General features: G+C 40.2%; 1 protein-coding gene across 2 annotated transcripts in view; it reads left to right on the top strand.

Moving 5' to 3' along the window:
• Positions 1 to 1,896: 1,896 nt before the first annotated feature.
• Positions 1,897 to 23,794, top strand: part of LOC128359281 (kelch-like protein 25) — a 64,025-nt gene continuing 42,127 nt past the window's right edge. Inside the window, exon 1 of one of the 2 annotated variants that reach the window (XM_053319741.1) lies at positions 1,897 to 2,006. The gene's annotated coding sequence lies outside the window, so the exon portion shown is untranslated. The remainder of the gene's footprint in view (positions 2,007 to 23,794) is intronic. The other variant, XM_053319740.1, reaches the window with a different exon arrangement.

Raw genomic sequence — 23,794 nt, 5'->3', positions numbered from 1 at the left:
CAAGTCATCCAACAGGATGAAGGACAGGTTCCTTCAGACCAGTCAGGATGATCTCCAGGCCTGTAAAGGAAACAAGTTGATGTCAGATTGATGTCTCTGTCTTGTGTAATTTCAGTAAAATTGTCAGTCCACAATGTCATCCACAGCAAATACAGAATCATTGTTTCAATGCAGCCTTTAAACTAACTATGGTGTTATATCAGCACCAAAAATCGAGACCACACAGAACAGTCACCGTGAGCGGAAAACCGCAAGCACAGCACTGTGACGAGCATGCGCGTGACTCCCCCTACGCGCTCACTTCTGAAAATGGGTCAAATAGACTCGAAGACAATATATATATATATATATATATATATATATATATATATATATATATATATATATATATATATATATATACATTTGTGATTCATTCAGATTAATAATTCATGTAACTAATAAATTGTGTAATTTTTTAGTCGCTTGACTGCCCTGATTTTTACTCTATACTCCTAGCTTCGCTTCACCATACAAAGGTACAAAACTCACAAGCTATACAACTTAAGAAACATTGTAACTTAAAAAAAAAAAAATTCTTTACCTGAGAATACTCTGTTGACCCAATGATTCAGATACTTTTAGTTGGACTAAGGAAAATTAATGGAGGTAACAAAAAACCCAAATTCATTTTACAGTGTAATGTGTTACCAAGTGTCTTCATCAACCAAAAATAATAAATAATAATCCACGATGACAAGTCTACTGGCCTTGCATTACATTGGCTTTCATGTTTCCAGGCAGCTGTGTCTCAGGAGGTAGAGTGGTCATCCAGTAATCGCAAGATTGGTTTGAAAAGCGCTATGACTACAGTCCTCTTACTATTTCAATTGCAATTGTGTAATATGGGCTAACTTTGCATAATGATACTGAGGAGAAGAATCACAGCCTGGTATGCTCAGGGACAAGTTAATTCATAAAATATAAATGTTTATAATCTGTTCAAACTCTTGCCCATCTCAACATTTCTTTCAAAGGCTGTGACAGAGGAAAAGTAAATGGTCTGCTGTCAGTGCTGGAGATGTCTTCATCTTCATCACTGTACAGAGGCCATAGCACAGACTGCTTCTGTAAATAAAATGTGTAAATTAATTGTATAAGCTAGATCAATGTGTTCACCCCATGTTTAGTATGATTATTATTGTCACTTCACAATAAACTTAACTAAAGTGCAGATCATTCTAGTTCTTCATACTGAACAGACATCACTGTCTGTCCTTTGACTGTTTATCCAAATACCATTGCTTTGGACTGTGATTCAACTCCTCCCTGCCCCCTTCCTCATCTCTTCCATCAGATTTACTTTTCACACAGCAGGGGTCACTGTTGATCTGTGTTTTAAAGGGAAAATAAGGGAAGAAAAATACGTTTACTGACATGTTATCATTAAGAAAATAATGAGACCTTAATCTTTGCTTGTCACGTAACGTAATTATAGTAGTTTTCCTTTCACAGTACGTTTTTATTGAGTACAGTTTTAAATCACCACTCTGTCAAGCGCCAACGTGCTATTATTTTTCTGCCGCCACAATATCAACTCCCAACTTTAGCTGATTGGTTGATTTAACTACCAAAACACTGCCTACGATGACGTGATATGTTTCATTGTTCGTGGTTTATACGTTGATTAATGTAGGGATTGGCCTAAGAAAACGTAAATCAGTTCGGGGTTAAAATCCCGCCTAGCCTTGGATATATTGGTTATAGAGCATAGTTACCAGTTCTACGTCAGTTCCACAGTGAGGATTGGTCAGAAAGATGTCAGTCACGATAAAGTGAAAAGCCATTGGTTCTTGCTGCGTGTGCAGTTTTGAGGGTTTTCTTACAAAACCGGTCAGACGGGCAGAGGGACGGACACACACACACTTCAGCTGCCATTGTCACAGAAATATGAAGTTTTCATCACGGATACTGATGCTTTAACTTCTGTGGATTTAACTTAACACCTGCAAGTATTATAAGTGTGAGTACAAAGACATTTTTTTGTTCTTTCTCATTGGGACAGTCAGATGAAGACACGCCTTGTTATCTTAGTGTAACTTAGCTATCTCAACTAGGTTACATTGTAGAAGTTAGCAAATGTAACGTTGGTGTTTTGTAAGCTGACCATTGCAGATCAACACGTACATTGTATTTACTCGTTGAAGTGCCATTAATGTAAGAATGGTGTGTTTGTGTCGTGGATCACAGTGTGGTGTTTGAATAGATAAGTAACGCTAACTTGATTTGCTTTGGTATGGCTATCATCCATTCCGAAGTTGGTGCAGAGCTAGCTAACCTTACTCCTCATTTTTGTAGTCTCAACAACTTCTTTGTTATTTTCTATTTGAAAACATAAAGCGATGTAGAGAACCACTAATGTATCAACAGCATGTCTATACAACGTACACCTCAGCGTTACCTCCTAACCACAACCATATGCTGCCTCTACTGGGTGAAGTTCTTTATTCATTAGCTTGAAAGCTAAGTACTGCTAGCTCATTTTTAGTGGTCAATTTGAGCCACCTTGTTTTATTTAACAGCTTTTCATTCTAAAATAAACACCACCTGATGTAGGTGGGGCTTTTTCAATCCGTTTCATTGGTGCTTTGTTGTTAATAAAAGTCGGCTTCTCTGTGTATAATGCTCCTTCACTGTCACATCCAGCCTGATGTTTGATCCTGGCGTTTCTCATACTCACCTCAACCCTAACCAGCCTTTCTGCCAATTCTAACCACAGGTCTGTTTTACCTGGCGTTGTTAGAAACATGTCTGAATCCTCCGCATGTGTAAGCATGTTATTTAACGTTGGGGTTACATATGAGAGTGTAGTCATCACACGATTGAAGCAAACCACACATACAGTAGCAACACACACAAAGACTTGATAGGTATGTTCTTTGTTACACACACATACAGCTGTTCAGAGCAGCTTCCACTAAATGTCCCTTCATCCTCTGAGTTTGGTGAATGAAATCAATATTAAAATATGATTATTGCTTGATGCTTGATTCCATATTTGATGTTGTCTGTCTGGATGCAACCTGATTTAAGTTTACATATCATTTTGAAGAATACTGTTGTCAGAGGTAGAATGTAACTAATACTCCAGGTGATGCTGCTTTTTACTTTCCACTACATTTTAGAGGGGAATGTTGTTCTTTATACTCCGCTTCATAATGTGACAGCTTTAGTTCAAGCCTGAAATTAATTTTTCAAATTGTTACCTGTCTGAGGTGCCGCTGTTTACGTCCTTTCTGGGTTGTTCTGGTGTTTTGTCTTTCAGGTGATGTAGATTTATATTTTAGCCAGCGGTTCATGTTTGTATGCCTTCAACTTAAAATCATTGCTGGCTTTGTCTGTATGTGCTAGTGCGAGATGCTCCAACAACAGAGGGGGTTTGTAGCCTTGTAGAGAGTGGGACAGAGCCAGCTTCACATGTGTTGTCCAGAGCAGAAGTCGGATCATCTCACACAGCGGTCGTCCTGCATTCAGCACCACTGCAAACGTTAACTGAACGTTATCATCATCATGGCTGTAAAGTGTTAGATTTGTGGAAATCAGTTAAACTATGCACAATATCCACAATCCTGGACTGACATTCAGCCTGTAGTTACTTGTCAGTTCTCATATTAAAATGTTACATTAAACAACATAATTATCTTATTAATTACACTGTCTGTGTTCCCTCTCCAGTGTGTCCATTGCTACACTTGCCACAGTCCCCACCTTGACGGCCATGTACACCTGTAAATAAACCAAAACCATCAATTACCAGGTAACCAGCACAGTGGTCCTGCCTGTCATGTAGAGCAGCTTTTATGGGACTATAAACAGTACCTGAGTGACTATTTCACTGATTTGGTAGATCTGTTAATTGAAGATGAAAAAGGAGACAGTTTTGTTAGTTTGAAATTTGCAAACCTCTTTTTTGTTTTAAAACACTTGATGTAGAGTTGATTGTGTAAAATTCACTGAAAAAGTGGACTTTCAGTTTGCAAGAAGTGTAAAAATAATGACAAAAGATGGAGTTTGTATAAAGCAGTTACAGGAAAAAAATAGTGTTTCTTTCAAGCTGTTGGGCTTACAGCGGATGTCTGGAGGCGCTGTGAGCCGAGCTGCTGCTCACATTTACTCAGCTTGTTTCCTTTATGACTTCAGATCCAGACGTCTGATGGCTAAAACCTTAAGTATGATTAAAGATATACTTAAAATGACCAATATCTAAAAAGTTTATTGTAAAAATGTGATTTTTTTTTTTTAGTTTTACAATGACGTATGTAGTTTTACATATGTCACTGTGGCTGACACATGTATCGATTGTATGTTTACTTATGTGTATTTGATGGCAGACCAAATGAAACAGATTAGAATTATAGACTTCTCTGGGTTTTAAATTGTTGGTAACATTCAGGACATTTCAATATGAAATAGTTACATATTATCGCTTTACTGGTTTTAATAAAAGCCACAATTCAAAAATGTAATTGCGTCACTAACTTTCAAAAAATGCATACAAATAATTATGTCTGTTTTGTTCTCCTGTTTTAGATCATATGTTATTATAATAATAATAATAATAATAATAATATATTCATAATATAGTGTAATTGTGAATGTTTTCTCTTCCTCACTGAGGAGATAACAGATAGTATACTGCCAGATGTCCAAACATCAGCAGAATGATAACAGTGATGTAATGAAGCAGCATTTGATCATATAGGGACTGCACACTGTCATAGACAGGCTTTCTTTGACAGTTGTAGGAGGCACTGCAGTGTCCAACTTCAGTCTACTGGAGTGACAGTCTTACTTTGAAAAGCTACCTCACTTAAAATATATACATCACCTGTGTTGATGAGATTGCCTTTAGTGGAAATGGACAGTTGTACAAATATACATGGATGTACTGATTTAAAGTCTGCAGCATTATTGGCCACCTGATCTCAGTTTTGGCATGATGTTTGTCTGATGGCTTATGTTATCCAACGAGGTTGTTGAGTCCACTCAGTGCTTGGACTGGACCTTGTACTTCCATGAAATACAGGCTTGAGGTGATTGCCCCCCCCCCTCCCCCCAAGCAACCCTACAACCTCTAAACATCTCTCAGTTATAGCTGTGGCTCAGGAGGTAGAGCAGTCCAGTTGGAAGATTCCTGGCTCCTTCAGTCCACATGTCCATGTGTCCTTGAGCAAGACTCTTAAGCTCCTGTCATCAGTGTATGAGTGTGTGTGAATGTGTGAATGAGATGTAAGTGCTTTGTCATAACGACTAGAAAAGCTCTATATAAGTACAGTCCATTTACCAAAGTAGTAGTACTGTACTGTATTACACTACTGTAATATTGTTATATGACTTTATTGCAGCTGGGTAGCAGTACCAAAGTGAAATGGTGAAGCAGTGTATTTCAGCAGTTTATCATATAATCACAGCTAGTTATCTACTACAACCATAAAATAAACACTGCCTGTTTGGATTGTTGAATAAACTGAACAATGGACCTCTTCCCCAGAGCACACAGCGAACTGACTATGCATGAGTGTGCAGATCACCTGCCTGTGAACAAGCATGTGACGTAGCCACTGTCTCAGATAACGTAGCCTGGATGCTAGAGGCAGGTGTATTCCTGTTATCAGCAGCACCTTGTCTCTTGTCTCTGTTAAACAGTTACTGTCAGGAGTCTGACACGTGACGTAATGTAAGGGTTCCTCTTACAGCTGATCAATGTTTCCAAAGAACTGTTACACTGATAACATGTTTACTACCATTTGTACTCTGAAGTACAGTATTTCTCTGAAGTGTTAAGGAACATTTCCTGCATGGAATCATGTGTGAACGGGGATCAATGATCAGCAGAATCCCAAGACCTCATACTATTTCTGGGAGAATGCTGGTACAGCTGTGTTGTGAATGAAAGCAGCATCACTGCAGTAACAAACATGTAAAGGCTTAACTGTCCGTCTGACGAAAGACGTGAAGTAAGCGAACCAAGCTGAGGACTTGATGTACAGGTGATGTACTGTGAGTTTATATGGTTATTATACGGTTAAACAGTACACTAAAATGTGTTCCTGCTAACATTTGAGGCAAGAAATTGTCATTGTAGTAACATATTTGATTCGAACTGCTTAGTTTGAACTAGGGGTGGGAATCGAGAACCGGTTCCAATTGGTTCATCCATCGACATCATTTGCCTTTATGCTTAACGATTCTCTTATCGATGCCTTTCTTTCACGTGTCTTGCAAAATAATGACGTCACGCTCGTGCGAGAGTCAATCAGCAGCACGAGCAACACCATGGCAGAGAGACCGAAGCGGTCCAAGTGTGGCTTAATTTCACTAAGAAGGATGCTAACAGCTCTTCAGAGTGGAGGTCCCTCAGGTCGCGTGCAGTTGCAGCATAAAGTACCCCTCCCCCCGCGCACCTCCGGTTGCTGTTAAAAGCATAGACTGTATATAAGAAAGGTTACAAGCAAGTAGCTCTGCAGGCTGTATGATGGCTGAAGGAGGCGAGCCCCACAAACTTTTCCCCCTGGCTGTATGGGAATACTTTGGCTACCGTAAAAAGACAGACGGCCACGGCAGAAGGTTGTTTTTTTCCCACTAAAAATAATTCATTTATGTCGTGACTTGAGTTGCAGGTTTAGCCTCAGTTAAAGGACTGCATTTAGGACTGCACTTATTTTTTTATTTTTTATTTAGAAAGAATTCAGTTATTTTTTATTATTATTTATTTTAAATACATATTTACTTAATACTGTAAGAGATCTAGGATCCAGATTATTATTTATGTAGCGAGATTTGAATAAACACTCGTTATCAGGGGCACCACCGGACGCAAGATCCGGAAATTATGATTATTTAATTGGACACAATTAAATACCATAACTCAATTTAATAGACTTAATTAAAGTCAATTTAGTGAATCAGTCAAATATCGTAAAGTTCATGAATTCTAGGCATCAGGGAACCAAACATTTATTCACACCAGAAATAACTTGTACAACTTGTAAACTGAGATTTGTAGTCTGGGTAAGAAAAATATAATAAGACAAAAATAAGTCGACTTAGAAAAATCAAAAAGACTTAAACGAGGATAGAGTAAAAAGTAACAAAAAGGTTAACTGAAAATATAACTGACTGACTTGAAGCAAAGTAAACTAATAAATGCACAATGATACTGATATAAGCTTTACTAAAACTGGACAACTCTAGAGCTCCGAAAATTTCTCACTAAATAAAACTCTAATAATAAAAACTCTTATAAAACTCTGATAGAACTCTAGTGTAAGTTGGGTAAAACTCTTGAATAAACACTTTGAACGCTGGCGCGTTTTGTTCCGAGAGGCAGAGGGGGGCACGCCCACCTTTCTGTGTGTGAGCGCCTCTTCCCCGGGGAGATAGGGAAAATGGGTGAAAGTTGAATTCGTTGTGCCTATAATTAATTGAAATACTAGAACCTAATTCTTTAATGTCTCATCACTGCTGTCACATTTGTACGAGTTAAACAAAAATGCGTCCTTCGTTTTAGTACAGGCATAACAGACATGAATTGACATCTTATTATAAATGTTATTAGGTCACAAGTTTACAATCAATTGGAACACGTATAATATTTGAGAAATAGTTATTGACGGTCTTCTGATCTTCCCAAACAAGATTATACCGTGTTTACCTTAGCAGGTTTAACAAACTTAACGATATTACGTTTTCTGAATTCCTGTCGGATTTTTAACACTGTTTGTACTTACAGAAGATGATAGTCTTGAGCATGGCTCCATTAACATAAAATCACAGAGTTAAAACAAAAATCACAGAAATATAATGACAAAACACATCATTACAGGTATCAAATGGCTTATTACTTATTCAAAGAGGTATTTTGATTGTCCGCTGCATTAGGGCAGAAATAAGAGTTCATTTGGAGGTGAAGGTAAAGGAATGTTTTTTGAGTAACAAATGTTCATGTTTTGCGTCAAAGATGACAGGACGGATTTAACATGTCGCTCACAATCTCCGAAGAGATTAGCAGCGAGGTCATAATTAACTTTTTACTCTGGGGGGGGGGGAGACCGTAGCTCATTCACACTTCAGTGAATACTCATTTACGGCCATCCTCATGATCAGATAACGCATTCCATTCAGACTCTCCGGCTCCTTTTGAATCAGCCAGATGTTTCGCTACATTTATTATTATTTTTATATCCAGATTTATATTTGTTTTAACATTTACACTTTCATTTATTCTAACACATTGTCAGTCTCTTCTCAAGCATAGTAACTCAATAAAATGTGTGTTGTTGACACTGAAAACCTGTAAGGCCTAATTTTTACACACAGAAAATCCACAGGAATCGATAAGGGAATCGATAAAGAATCGGATCGATAAGCAGAATCGATAATGGCAAATCAATAAAATCTTATCAATTCCCATCCCTAGTTTGAACATTTGATCTGAGTTTCACCCTCTCCTTCTGTTGAGGTTTATAGTGGTTCTGATAATATATGCCTTTATTCCTTCAGGATAAATTTATCATGAACATTGGAGAAAAACACAGGTGATGCCACAACACACATACACACACACACAATCATCCAGTACATGTACAATCACACTACAGTTAATATTCAGCAACACAAACACACACACACACAGGTCCAAACACACAAAAAAGCCAGGCACCAAAGTTATGCAGATATTCACTACAACAATAGATCGTGCACAACCTCTTCTATCTCCTGTTTGTACATAGCAAAGTCTGAATATTTGGTCAGTTAACAGAATCAGAAAAGCTGATGATGTTTGACTGCTGCTCCCTGCAGTCATGTGTATGTATTGTAATGAGTAGAGAAGAGCTCACACAGCCCTGAGCAGCTCCAGTACTTCTGACTTAAGTGTCACAGAGAGCTGAGTTGACACATCTGCTGCTGTCTTTGTATGAGAAGCCCATCTGATTATACCTCCATCTGTTCTCAGCACGATGTGAAAGAGAAGAGAATTTAATGCTGAGCTTAAATCCATCAATTGTCCAACATGAGCTGATGGATTTCCAAGGTGCTTTAAGACAGAATGGGTTGTAGTGTTAAGCATCATCAGTACCTCTATTATTATTATTATAAGCAAATTGATAGGAGTCTGATAGTTATCCATTATGTGTTCCAGTGATTTCAGTACTAGTGATGTCAGTGCTATTACTGGTCCAAAATAGTTATTAACCTGTAGGTGAGGTTTTTAGGAAGAGTAATAATAACAGAGGTATGGTACATGTATTAACACAGAGGATCTCTTCTTACACCCTTGGCCGCAGCATTTGGCTCAGTTGTTATGACCTGCATTGGGCCACATCACACTGAAGTTGACATGTTTCGTCTTTTAAAGTCAGAATCAAACAGTTTCTAAAAAGATATTCAGAGTTCATTTAGCTTTCTCTAGTTTGGTCAGAGTTCAGGTTTGTGTGTGATGTATATTGTGTCAACACAGAAATGACTGTACCCTCCGACTGCCTCTGCAGTGCTGTCAGTGTACATCCCAGTGTGTTGTTCTCATCTTACCCCACACTTACTGTTTGTTACTAGTGATTAGGGTTGCAAAATTCCGGGAATTTTCAAACTTGGAAACTTTCCATGGGAATTAACGGGAATTAATGGGAATTAACGGGAATAAACGGGAATAAACTGGGAATTTACTAAACTGAAGGTATGTTCTTATTAGGGAACTTAAATATAGTTGTGTAAAATAATATTTTGGCATAATCCTGACTAAAACAACCAGATATCATGCAGTACAGTTGAATATCTTTGCTATCACATGCTCACATAGCATACTGTTTACTGCAGGGCTACTGAGACCACGCCCCCTACATGCACTGTGCATTCCTCCATCACATGCACAGATGATTTCTACAATCCTAGACCACACTTTTGAGCCCAGAGCACACAACTTGAAGCCAGACTTTTGAGCCTGGGAATATATTTAGGGATATTTTTATGTGTAAGTGCTATATTTAGCCTTATGGTGGAAAAAATAAAACTGGTCAAAACCAAATAAACTAAATTTATACAGTAACTTCAACAGACAGGAGTGGAACTTTGATGTTACTAGTTATATCATTTGCACCAGTAAATAACAATAACTAATAGTTTTAAAAACATCTTGTATATTTTGGATTTTATGAGTTGTATCTCCACCAGGACACATTGGACACACCCCTGTCAGGGATGTGTAGCTTCACAGACACATTGTTGTATTTTTTCAGAGTTGTGTGTGAAACCATTAAGAATAATAACATTTAGTTGCTTTTTTAATATTAAATTATAAATTATTGTATAATTTAATATAACTTCAACAGCTCAGGGACATCAAGCGACATTGTGCACCTTTTTTATCGTCAACTTAAAATAATGTTTTTTAATGAAGGGGTGGACTTTTTTTATCCAATTAATCAATCAAATGATGATACCTTTCCACTAAATTACCCTCAGTTGCCATAAATTCCCATAAATTCCCATTAAATTCCCATTTAATTCCCATAAATTCCCATTTAATTCCCATAAATTCCCATAATTCCCATGGAAAGTTTCCAATTTGGAATATTTCCAAAATTCCCCAGCTTAACTTCCCATGGAAATTTACCGGAAACTTTCCACCCCTTTGCAACCCTACTAGTGATGGCACACTTTACAGTGGGAAATGCATACATGATGTGGTGATCTGAATGTGAAAGGGTTAGATTCTGGCAGCATGCTTCTTTAATGTTGTTGTAGCACTTATCCAATCATATTTTCCTGCGTGCTGTTATTAACATTTTGTTTGAATCCTGGAAGAGTCTGTTCCAACTTACAGTGATTAAAGTCTCCAAGTACAAATTGGATGGAACTGGGTTTATTTTTTTAACTGTTGGTGAACACAGTGCTACATGTAAGGCTGCTTACAGTGTGGCTGGATGTATACAGTGCAGATTAAAATGTTCCCCTTTTCTCTGGGTAGATACAATTAATGCTTATGCATATTCAAGGTCAGGGTCAGGGGTGCACACTCTTTTGCTGTGTTACACCCCCCCCCACCATCATTGATAGGCCTAATGTTTGACCTACAGTTTCCTTAAATCCACTACATTCTCCTTTTGTCTTCTTATTATTCAGGATGAGATTATTAGTGGAACACCAGACTGTCAGGTTTTGCAACTCATCCCTGTATGCTGACTCATCGTTGTTGGATATCAGGCCCATTATGATGGTGTTTGTTGCATTGACAGTCATGGGTGAAGAGGGCATACAGGATAGGGCTCAGGACACACCCCTGAGGAACAACAGTGTTCAGGATGAGAGTGAAGGATGTTTGTTTTCCCAGGCTGACAATCTGAGGACGGTTGGTCAGGAACTCCAGGACCCAGTTGCAGATGGTTGTGTTCAGGCCCAATCTATGAAGAATAGAGCAGACAAAAACGTAGCCATCTCACAATTTCTGAGTATGAGGGGCCGCCAGGGACATATTTCAGAATACGCTATTCACAAACACAACTGAAATGTCTTCACACACACAACTGAAATGTCTTCACACATACTACTGAAATGTTCTCACACACACTACTCAAATGTCTTCACACACACAACTCAAATGTCTTCACACATACAACTCAAATGTCTTCACACAAACACATAACTGAAATGTCTTCACGCACACAACTCAAATGTCTTCACGCACACAACTCAAATGTCTTCACACACACATACATAACTGAAATGCTCTCACACACACAACTCAAATGTCTTCACACATACAACTCAAATGTCTTCACACACACAACTCAAATGTCTTCACACATACAACTCAAATGTCTTCACACACACAACTCAAATGTCTTCACACACACAACTCAAATGTCTTCACACATACTACTGAAATGTTCTCACACACACCACTCAAATGTCTTCACACATACTACTGAAATGTTCTCACACATACTACTGAAATGTCTTCACACATACTACTGAAATGTCTTCACACATACAACTCAAATGTCTTCACACACAACTCAAATGTCTTTCATTTCAGTAGTGTGTGTGAAGACATTTGAGTTGTATGTGTGAAGACATTTCAATTGTGTGTGTGAGAACATTTCAGAGGAACCGGAAGGCGTTTCAGTGTAAACGGAAGGCGTTTCAGTGTAAACGGAAGGCAGGCAGGTCGCATCCGGAAGTTGTACGGAGCACACATGTCGTCCCAGGCTGGTCAGCTAACTGACGCTGCAGCGTTATTAAATAATATTTTGGCGTCAGCAGAATCGATAAGAACGCTGGCGAATGCAACCACGACCGGAGCAACCAGGCAACAGCCAGTTGCCTCAGGTGCCGACCCCGTGGAGACTCGTCTCAGAACTTTGTTTCCTTCTGGCGGCCGCAGCAGCCGTAGCGGGCAGCCACTGGCAGCTGCTGGTCCTGTCCGGACTTCGGTGCCGCGTTACCAGGCACAGTGCTTCGGCACATGGACAACAGGCACAAGGAGAAAAAGGTGAGATGGATATTTACGCCGTATTTTTCTATTTTTACTAGGGGTGCATAAGCTGCTGCGTCTGCTGCCGCTGTGAGGATCAGTGTGGAGACAGAGCTAAGTTAACCACTTAACGCACGCTGTTCCGTCTACGGGACAGGACGGATGTTAGAAGGTAGCTACAAGTTCTTCTGAATGTTTTAAACACCAACCCTTAAACATATATATTCATGCCGTACATCGTTGGAAAGCTTAGATGGTCCTGATTCATTCAAGACCACTCACGACTTATATGGTTGCTCACAGCAGTAATAGTATTAGCGATTAGCTCGGCTAGCCCCTGAGCTAAGTAAGAAAAGCTATAATGCCTACATACCTTCAAAGTCTTCCCTTTATCCACAACAATCATCTTATGACTCAGGACTTTCTGTACAGCTCGCCAAATATCCATTCTTGTGAAATATGAAATCCGTTTCCATAAAACCGGAATACTTTCCTCAATATGTCAACATGTATTTAGTCCAACACGTAACGTAATAACACAAATAACAAACCATATACGGTCCGTTTACGTCATTTCCTGACCTGCACGTCCATCTCAGAGTACACGTGACTAGATGTTTGGAGTCTCCAAAAAGGACCTGAGGAAAACGCATGGACATACCTGTTGAAAAATAATTCAGAAAAATTCATCTTTTGGTCTTTTGACTCCAAATTTGGACTGCATGAAGCCAAGACCTGTGGCTGTGGCCTCATTGTGTCTATATCCTGCTGAGAGGTCCCTGAATGTCTGTACATGTCATTGTATAGGCAAACCTATGGGCGAGTAAACAACCCCATCATTGTAACCTCTGCCACTCTTTGTCAGTAAGTCACAGAATCACACAGACACTTTTACAAGAATCCTGAGAGTGTTTCCTTTCCAATGATACCAGACACATCTCTGAGTCTCAAACTATGTGGGATCTGTGCTGCTCACAACTTGGGCATGTCGTTTAGGCTAACAGCATAAAAAACAGGGGCGTGTGTTAAGTGGTTAATGATACAAGTTATACAACGTTAAGAAAGTGGAGGAGAAAACATTGAGCTACTTGTCATTTCGTTTATGCTGTTGTAACCAGTGGCGTGGCGTGGGGGAATTTTACAGGGAAGCCAAGAGAACTAACTCGCATTTTTGTGCGGCGAGCAACAAGCGAGTGGCTGTTACCGCAACACACGCTGTCTCTCTCCCTGCAGAAACCCAACAAACTGCTAAATCGTATCTCCACCCTCTATTGCTAACTTTGATCTAATCTCAAACGTGTAGCTACGTCGTGTATGAATTATTGTAGTGTGTGAGCATTGGTCGATTCTGTCAGAGGTAAACACAAGCTGGCATCCCTTCATACTGTGCTGGCAAATCAAAGAATGGTAGTGTCACAAATCTGATCGCTCGGTTTTTTTTCGTACAACACTGTCCAGTCAGTGTGGGAAAGGCTGATAGGCTACAGTTGTTATCCAACTTGTTTATGTTGTAATGTCTTAGAGAGAGCAAGACATATGTTCTGTTTTGGTTCATCTGTTGTTATGCCGGTCTCTGAATTGTATTTAAGATGTGCCAGCCTGACTTACAGTGTCTCATGTCCACTGATTTCAGAGCCCTAGCACAGCAGCATGACCATTTCAACAAAGACGTGATACTTCTTCCCAATCCATCATGGGGAATTGTCTGCAAACAAGGCAAAAAAGTATGGCTACACAAACATGGACACATCCTCAGTGCCTTTGAGTTCCAGAAGGCCTGGGACCACCAGACTGTAATACAACGCACAACGCATCCGGGAAGGATTTGGTGAGCGTATTCCTGAAGATGTCAGGTAAAAGTTCATTTACCTTGTCTTTTTTACCTTTGTGTCTCATAAAACACGCGTGCGCGCGCACACACACACACACACACACTTTCCTTCCTTCTCTCTTCTTTCTTTCTTCCTTCCTTCCTTCCTTCCTCCAACCTTTCCTTCCTTCATTCTTTTCTCCCTTCTTTCCTCCTTTCCTTCCTTCCTTCCTTCTTTCCTTCCTTCTTTTCTCCCTTCCTCCTTTCTTCCTTCTTTTCTCCCTTCCTTCCTCCTTCCTTTCCTTTCCTTCCTTCCTTCTTTTCTCCGTGTCTTCATACTCATTCAGCTGTGTCTGCATCCAAATTCAAACCTCATTCAGTAATTCAGTTTGGCTTCAGCTTTTCAACATCCACCTATCCAAATTTGGCTTCAGCCTTCCAGCGGACAGCATTCACACCGCAATCTCTTCAGGAATTGCATTTTCTAGTTGGTAATTATTTGCCTGGATTAAAACATTTTCTTTGTTCCCTTCTTTTTGTAGCCTCCAGTTGCTGATGGCTTGTGGCAGTAAACTGGTGTGCCCTAAGCTCCAAAAGGGTCAGGACCTGAGTGCAATACTCATTCAAAAGGTTTACAAAACTAGGGTTGCAAAATTCCGGGAATTTTCAAACTTGGAAACTTTCCATGGGAATTAACGGGAGTTAATGGGAATTAACGGGAATAAACTGAGAATTTACTAAACTGAAGGTATGTTCTTATTAGGGAACTTAAATATAGTTGTGTAAAATAATATTTTAGTATAATCCTGACTAAAACAACCAGATATCATGCAGTACAGTTGAATATCTTTGCTATCACATGCTCACATGGCATACTGTTTACTGCAGAGCTACTGAGACCACGCCCCCTACATGCACTGTGCATTCCTCCATCACATGCACAGATGATTTCTACAATCCTAGACCACACTTTTGAGCCCAGAGCACACAACTTGAAGCCAGACTTTTGAGCCTGGGAATATATTTAGGGATATGTTTATGTGTAAGTGCTATATTTAGCCTTATGGTGGAAAAAGTAAAACTGGTCAAAACCAAATAAACCACAATTTATACAGCAAATATCACTTTAACAGACAGGAGTGGAACTTTGATGTTACTAGTTATATCATTTGCATCTAAGTAAATAACAATAACAAATAGTTTTAAAAACATCTTGTATATTTTGGATTTTATGAGTTGTATCTCCACCAGGATACATTAGACACATCCCTGTCAGGGATGTGTAGCTTCACAGACACATTGTTGTATTTTTTCAGAGTTGTGTGTGAAACCATTAAGAATAATAACATTTAGTTGCTTTTTTAATATTAAATTATAAATTATTGTATAATTTAATATAACTTCAACAGCTCAGGGACATCAAGCGACATTGTGCACCTTTTTTTTATCGTCAACTTAAAATAATGTTTTTTAATGAAGGGGTGGACTTTTTTTATCCAATTAATCAATCAAATGATGATACCTTTCCACTAAATTACCCTCAGTTGCCATAAATTCCCATTTAATTCCCATAAATTCCCATTTAATTCCCATAAATTCCCATAATTCCCATGGAAAGTTTCCAATTAGGAATATTTCCAAAATTCCCCAGCTTAACTTCCCATGGAAATTTACCGGAAACGTTCCACCCCTTTGCAACCCTATACAAAACTAAAGTTCTTTATGTAAAACCATCAAGGATGCTTTTGGTAAGTGTGCATTTTTATTTGTTATACATGCATCCATCCATCCATACATACATACATACATACATCCATACATACATACATACATACAAAAATACATGTTTTATATTTCAGGATGACAGTGAAGATGAAAACCAGCATTCAAGGGCTAATATTTGCATTAGCAGTGAAGAAGACTGCCCTGCCACGAGCCCCAACAGTGGGGAAAGACAAAACTGGAAACCTGACACAAGAGGTCCTGAGAGTGATCCTGATGGCTGTCACCAGGAGGAAGCAACAAGAGAGTTGCAGAAGAAGTGGTGGTTACCTACTGGAGAGACTATCTTCAAGATGCAGAAGGTACAATACTTGACATAGATCCTTGCATTTAGGTTGACAAATTATCTGTGTTTTATTAAGAATAAACTACCTTTGAGGTTTCATTGGGAAATTAAAATACATGTTTTTGTATGCATGCGTATATGTATATTGAATATAATGCATTAATGTTAGCGGAATAAAAAAATACAGTAACAATACATTGAACAGTTTATACACTTAAGAGATATTAAAGATCCTTATAAAGCAAATTAAAAATAGCTAATATCAAAACATGGAGTGGAATTTTTTGCTAATTGGGTTCATAGACACTTAAGCCTTATGATTTAATGAATTATCTATTTTGCAGAAGAACAAGGGCCATCTAAACTGCAGAAGGTATTGGCCTTTGCTACTGGCGCGTCTGTTGTCCCTCCCATCGGGTTTTCACCAAGTCCATCTGTGGAGTTCATTCATCAGGGACATGATGACTTTTCTCCCACACCCATGTTTCCGACGGCCAACACATGCATTAACTGCATCAGGTTGCCTATCCATGTTTCATTCCAGGTCTTCAAAGAAAAGTTTGACTTTGCTTTAGACAACACCTATGGATTTGGCGGAGCCTGATTACCATACCATATGTATATTTGTTGATGTTACACTTTTTTTTCTCAAACTGTCCTTAAGACATAGTGTTCACAAATTCTTCGGAAAAAACATCACAAAAAAAGATACATCGCATCTTAACTGAAATACATTCAGGAGTGAGGAAAACAGATCAATGCCATAGTTCCCATCATTTTCCAAAGGATTCACCAATTGAATCCTGTTCATTGTGGTTTCATTTATAGTTACGTTAATGTCTGGAATTGTAATGTGATTATTTGTCTCAATTTCTGGCAAAGGCTCATGTTCATTGAAGTCATAGTGGTTATCCATATGAACAATGTCATTTATAACAGGTTGAATTCCTATGTTGTTAATAACACCTGAATGCCACAGTTGAAGTGGTGTCCGCCCGCCTTGTGTGGAGAGGCCATGGTTGTTCCACTGATTAATGAATTCTGTTACTGCCTGCTGAATTCTTGGCAAATAAACATAATGCAAACAAAAAAGATGTACTTCATTCAATGAATCGAGGATACCTTGTTCTTCCATGAAGTTAAATATGTTGATATAATGTCTACTAACAACTCTATTGAGTTCTGCCCATAGTCTTTCAATTCTCTGATTATGGACTGAAAAACACCTGTAATGACACTGTCCAGGCCTCTTCTCTCCAACATGAACCGTGCAACGAGTATATTCTCCATGCCATGATCACACCTGACCCTTGCAGGTAGAGCAAAGTTCTCAACGCCCTCCAAAAATAGTGACAGAACACTTGAGGCTCTGTTATTGGATAAGCAGCGTAGGTATATAATTGTCCTACTGAAGCCATCAACACAGCCATGCATGACCAGACGCCACCTAACCAACTTGTGGTTTCCATCGAAATGCCTGTTGAGTGACCAGAATCAGTATTATCACACCACACTGAGATAAAACACAACTGCTTAGAACAAGAATAATCTTAAATGTCTACATAATTAGAGTGTAACATGATTTTATATTTTTGTATTGAATTATCTCTTAAATTTCTATTAAACATGGAAAGTACAACAAGAACACTAATACCAACACTGTGTATTTTTCGACACAGTGAGTAATTTCAAGGGGACATATTGTGGAAGTGTCGTTTTTAAACATTATTTTTGTGGAAAAGGGACATAACATATCTCCTTTAAAGTAACTTGATTTTACTGGACTTTTTTGTGCATTGCACATATTTTTTATTTTATTTATGTTGCATGACATCTTTACTTAATTCTCCTGTTGTGCTCGGGTCAAGGAAGGAAGAATAGGGAAGGACACAAGCAGAAGGGAGGAAAGAAAGAAGGTTGGAAGGAAGGAGGATGAGGGACAGAGGGGAAGGAGCAAGGGAATGGAGGAAAGAAGGAAGAGTCAAAAGAACAGATTGGGTCAAATTGACCTGAGAGGGCGACAGGAGGGTTAAAATTATCTTAGCAAGTCTTTCACTGTGAGCTTACCATAATTGGTTGGGAGACAGAACACTGTAGGACCTCCTCCGTATAGCACGACGCCGTCTAAATGATCGTCCAATGGGATCCACTCGATTCAAGCTGTCTCTGACCCGCCAGCGCTGCATCCTTAAGTCACGTGACCTCAGGCTTCCAAGTACATAGGCCTCCCCTGCATTTGGAGTACTCTGTAGTATAACAGTCACAAGACTGTCCAGTTCTTCATTCGTCATAACTGCAAATGTAAATGGCAGTATTCCATGTAATTGTCTGTGCCTGTGTAAGGTTCTTCTGCTTATCCCAAAGCTGGTTGCTATTCTTTGCCATGCCATGCCAACTGACATGCAGTGAGAAATCTGTTCCCTGGTAATAGAGTATCTGGGACGGCCGGGGTGACCAGTGATGCTTGTTGGGGGTAACAAGATATTGTCATTAGCAGACCTCTGTCTGGCCTCATGTCCTTGAAGTAAATTTTAGAAACACCTGTGCAGGGATCCAAGCAGGTGACAGACATCCCTATTTGAAGGGTCAGATCTGGAAACGGCTGCATGAAGACTAGATAGAGTTCGCGCGTGGTCATCTAGCTCTCTATAAAAACTCACCCGGTCAAAATTACTGGGGTCATTTCTCTGAAGCGATTCAATACACTGCAAAGCACTTCTCAAAAAACTTACCACGTCCTCTTCATTGCCTTGCACATCATAATTTACACTTTTCACAGCGTTTCCTTTGGCAAATCCAGACTGCATGCTCCTGAGAATGCTCCAAAGAAGAAAATACCCCACACTTCCTCTTTTGAGCTGCCTTCCTGTTACACTGAAATCTCAGCAGTGTGACCATTCCAATAGTGTGAAGACATTTGAGTTGTATGTGTGAAGACATCTGAGTTGTATGTGTGAAGACATTTCATTAGTATGTGTGAAGACATTTGAGTAGTGTGTGTGAGAACATTTCAGTTGTGTGTGTGAAGACATTTCAGTTATGTGTTTGTGTGAAGACATTTGAGTTGTATGTGTGAAGACATTTGAGTTGTGTGTGTGTGAAGACATTTCAGTTGTGTGTGTGTGAAGACATTTCAGTTGTGTTTGTGAATAGCGTATTCTGAAATATGTCCCTGGCGGCCCCTCATATCTGAGCCTAAATAGTGAGATGACTACATTTTCCACTGTGGACCAATGTAGCTGTGATACGTTTTAATGTGACACTCTGGCTTACAGAGCCTTGTGTTGAGGTGTGTTCCTCAGGGAGGGAGTGTTGCTGAAGACTATAGATGGCAGTAGTGACTTGTTGGCCTGCTGACGGAGGCAATGTTGATGCCACTCGTTCCTCCCTGTTTCTTCGGCTGCCTGTCTCCACCAGAACGTGGTCTAGCAGGCCCAGTTCTAGTGCAGCTATTTCCTGTCATACACCTTTAGCACCTGCTCACTTCCCCCAGGAAGCACAGTAGTGATGTTGTGTAGATGGTGGCTCTAAGTAATACTAGTAGCAACAGCACTCCAGCAGTTTTCCACATGTTGTTTTTCTCCTTTTTGTTCTTGTCAGCCTCCAGCAGACGCTGCGCAAACACTGCTGACAAATTTTTGGCAAACTTGAAACTGACAAACAGATCGTGCTCTCTTGTGCCTGGATGACACTGCACCACCACAAGTCTAAAGCCCAATTTCCACCGGGTCCGTCAGCTGCGCATTACAGCTGCGCCGCGGTCACCAGAGCTGATAGGTACCACTATAATCAATGAGAGTGTCTCCACCGGGAGCGTCTCCGCGCCGCAGCACTATCAATCCACAGCATTTCTATTTTTGACGGAGCTGTTTCTCACTCGCGACAAGTGTGTCCGACTGTCTGACTGCGACCCTGAACACACCTGTAGCTCTCTGTACCTCCCGCTAGCATAACACAGACACGCTAACAGTGATATTAAGTTTATGGAAACAAATACAGACCGCTGGTTAAAACATAAATCTGAGGCAGAACCTGCTCAGAAATAAGCAGCAGAGCCTGAAAAACTAATGAAAACAGCGCCATGTGATGTCACCATTAACAGCGTTAATCCCATGGTTCAAACGGGTAACTGTGACATTACTATAGTAAAAAGTTTCAGGCTAACCGGCTCAGAGTATATGAACACAGTGATATTAACGGCGTAAAATGCTGCGATGCTGCGCGTTTTATCAGCTGATGTTACAAAACGTCAATTTTAAGTCACTCAGATGTTTCTCATTCAGCAGACCTGAAGAGAGAGAGAGTGAGGCGTTCAACAAAAACATGAGGCTACTGAAGCTGAATATCACTACTTAAAGGTAGAATATGTAGAATGAGCAGAACAACGCCATCTAATGTCTCGAGATCGTAGTCGCAACAACCAAAAAGTAATTCCAGCAGTCGGGTTGTCAGGTCCGGTGCCGGATTTTATTTTAGCTCTAACTCTGTAAATATACCACTTTATCCACATGTCTAACCTTTTTAGGCGAGAAAGTAGCCCTTTAGATCCACAATGTGACGCTAATTTGTCCAAATAACATCTGCTTAAAGTTAGCCGTAGCGAGTAACGCACTTCTGGTCGTTTTCACAAAATAAAACACCCGTTGCCTTTTATTATTAAGAAAACCATAATGATAGAGTTGGTGCTTTTATTTTGAAAACAGGAAGCGAACATACCCTCGCTGTAACTGACTTGAAACCACCGAGGTACATTACGTTGTAAAGCCAGTGGCAGTAGCAGTTAAACCTGGAGAGCGTACCTATGTTCCCCGGGTCCCCGATTGTGGCTAACTCGGTTGCTAGCTCGGCGGCTAACTCGGCTGCTAATTCAGCTGCTAGCTCGGCGGCTAACTCATCTGCTAACTCGGCGGCTAACTCATCTGCTAACTCGGCGGCTAACTCAGCTACCTGGTTAACTGTAGACGGGATCATCCCTATGTTCCCCGGTCACATACAAAGCGGGGAACATAGGACCCGGGGAACATAGGGATGATCCCCTAATTATGTAGCAATACAGTCATACTGCACATCAAATTAAATAGGAGAAACTCCGCTCCGGAGAAACTCCGCTACAAGTACGTCACACCAAACACAACTCAAACACCAAGCATATTAATGATCAAATATCAAAATCCGAATAGCGTCAGAAAGTCAACCCACTCTCCACATTTCCTTTGCTACCGTTTTGATACTTCATGGTACACAAACAAATATCATCTCATATGAAAGCTAAGACCCTGGCGAGTTCAACAGTACCACTATTATTGAGCTAAAAACTCAGTGAACCAGCAGCCAAAGAATACAAAGGTGAACAACCACTTATTTACAGCTACTAACAGATATTCTGTCTTACCTTCGAAGTTTTGTGATAAAAAGTTGTACTTGAGAGCAAAAAACGCTGGTTTTAGTGAGTCCAACACGGCTCTGCTTGTTTACAACTCCATTTCACCCAGTGCCAGCCTACAGTAGCTGCGCCGGAACAGCAGACAACCCTGGCAACCCGCAATTCCGGTCGCTAATTTGCTGGTACAATGTACAGAGAACGTGTCAGAACGTCATTGTCGTCAACGTCATCAAAAATATTAATTCAGACTAAATTTTTTTTTTTTTTTGAAAAGCAATACTTTCATTCTGTACCCCTCAAAATGCCCCGTGGCTGTATTATTTAAACCTTTAACTTCATAGACAAGAAGGTGAAAATTCTGCTTTATGTTCATTATTGAGTGATTGTGGTGTATTAGGGTGCATTATATTGAAAGGTGTTCCTAATATTTTGTCCACTCCATTAACATACATGAGGAGGTACACCACCACCACTTAGTATAACCTCAGTAATAAACAAAGTAGAATTATGACAATGTCAACAAAAACTGAAAATATATAAACTCCAAAAAAGCAGAATTTATAGCAGAACTGTTATATTGGATTGAATTATATTGCACATGTGTTCCTAATGAAGTTGCAGGTGACTGTAGTTCAGAGAATAAAACTAGAATAGGACAAGGTGCGACCTATAGCCCCTCCCCCCAACAAAGTAAAATCCCCCCTGTATGAAGCATTTAAAAAAATGAATTTCAGGCCGTGTTTAGGGGCATTCAGAGATTTGTTGGGGGTACTCACACTGAGTGGCCCTGGGCAACAAGTCCAGTGGTGCAGCAATGCTAGCTGTGGGAAAACAAGCTCAGGCCTAGTGACCAGTCTCTTTACAAGGCCTCAGTCTATTTAGCTAATCTGTTGAAATTCCACTGGTGAACTGTGTGTGTGTGTGTGTGTGTGTGTGTGTGTGTGTGTGTGTGTGTGTGTGTAATCTATTTTTCAGTGTATCTTTTTGAATAGACAAGGATAAAAACATGAATTCAATGTGCTTTTGTAGGTTTTCCTATATGAGCAATCCAATGGCATATTCAGATTTGAGATGTAATGTGAAGAAACTGCCTAGATATTGCAAAAATAGTTGTTTAGTGAATAACTACTCAGCTATTATTTTTATTATTAATATTTTTTATTATCAGGCTTCTTTTACTTTGTATTTTAATTTTAGGTCAAATGTGCTGTAATGGAACCTTGGTCATCCCCAATATCTCCAGCAATATTTCCCTCCATCCTCACCTCCGTACCCACACTTAAGCACTCCTCCCTGGGCTACATCCCCTCCACACACACCCCTAACACTTTCGTGCCCCTGGTTCCCCATATGGACCTCCACTAACCTGTGCTTCCATCCACACCCCTGTACCCACACTTAAGCACTCCTCCCTGGGCTACATCCCTTCCACACACACCCCCCCCCCCCCCCCCCCCCAACACTTTTGTGCCCCTGGTTCTCCATATGGACCTCCACTAACCTCTCCCTCCATCCTCACCTCCGTACCCACACTTAAGCACTCTTCCCTGGGAGACACTCTCTGCCATACCCCCCCCCCCCCAAAACTTTCGTACCCCTGGTATCCTGTCTTCCACCAGCCGTGAGGACTTTGTCATTTTTACACTCTGTCAGGACCTCCAGCATCTTCTCCCTCCATCCTCACCTCCATACCCACACTTAAACACTCTTCTCTGGGCTACACTTACTTCCACCCACACACACACACTCACTCTCCAAACTTTTCGGACGCCTGGTACTCCAAAGGAGCACCAGGGGGTCGGTGGGGCCCGTGCCCTCGGCCAACAAAAGCTTGGATCAAGGGCTGACTTTCAATATATCGCAGCAAACCCTGACCCAGAATCAGGTCGTCTGCAAGTGATTTAGCACCAGGTTCTCAACAAATATGAGGTGCGAGATAGGAGAGGGGCGACCATCATTTGGCCGCACCCCAGCCCTGTCACAAACGGCTCTACTCACCGACCAAAGCCAGCTATCCGGGAC

This window comes from Scomber japonicus, chromosome 5 (genome assembly GCF_027409825.1).
Source record: "Scomber japonicus isolate fScoJap1 chromosome 5, fScoJap1.pri, whole genome shotgun sequence".
Taxonomy (NCBI): domain Eukaryota; kingdom Metazoa; phylum Chordata; class Actinopteri; order Scombriformes; family Scombridae; genus Scomber; species Scomber japonicus.
This window is presented reverse-complemented; position numbering and strand designations above follow the sequence as displayed.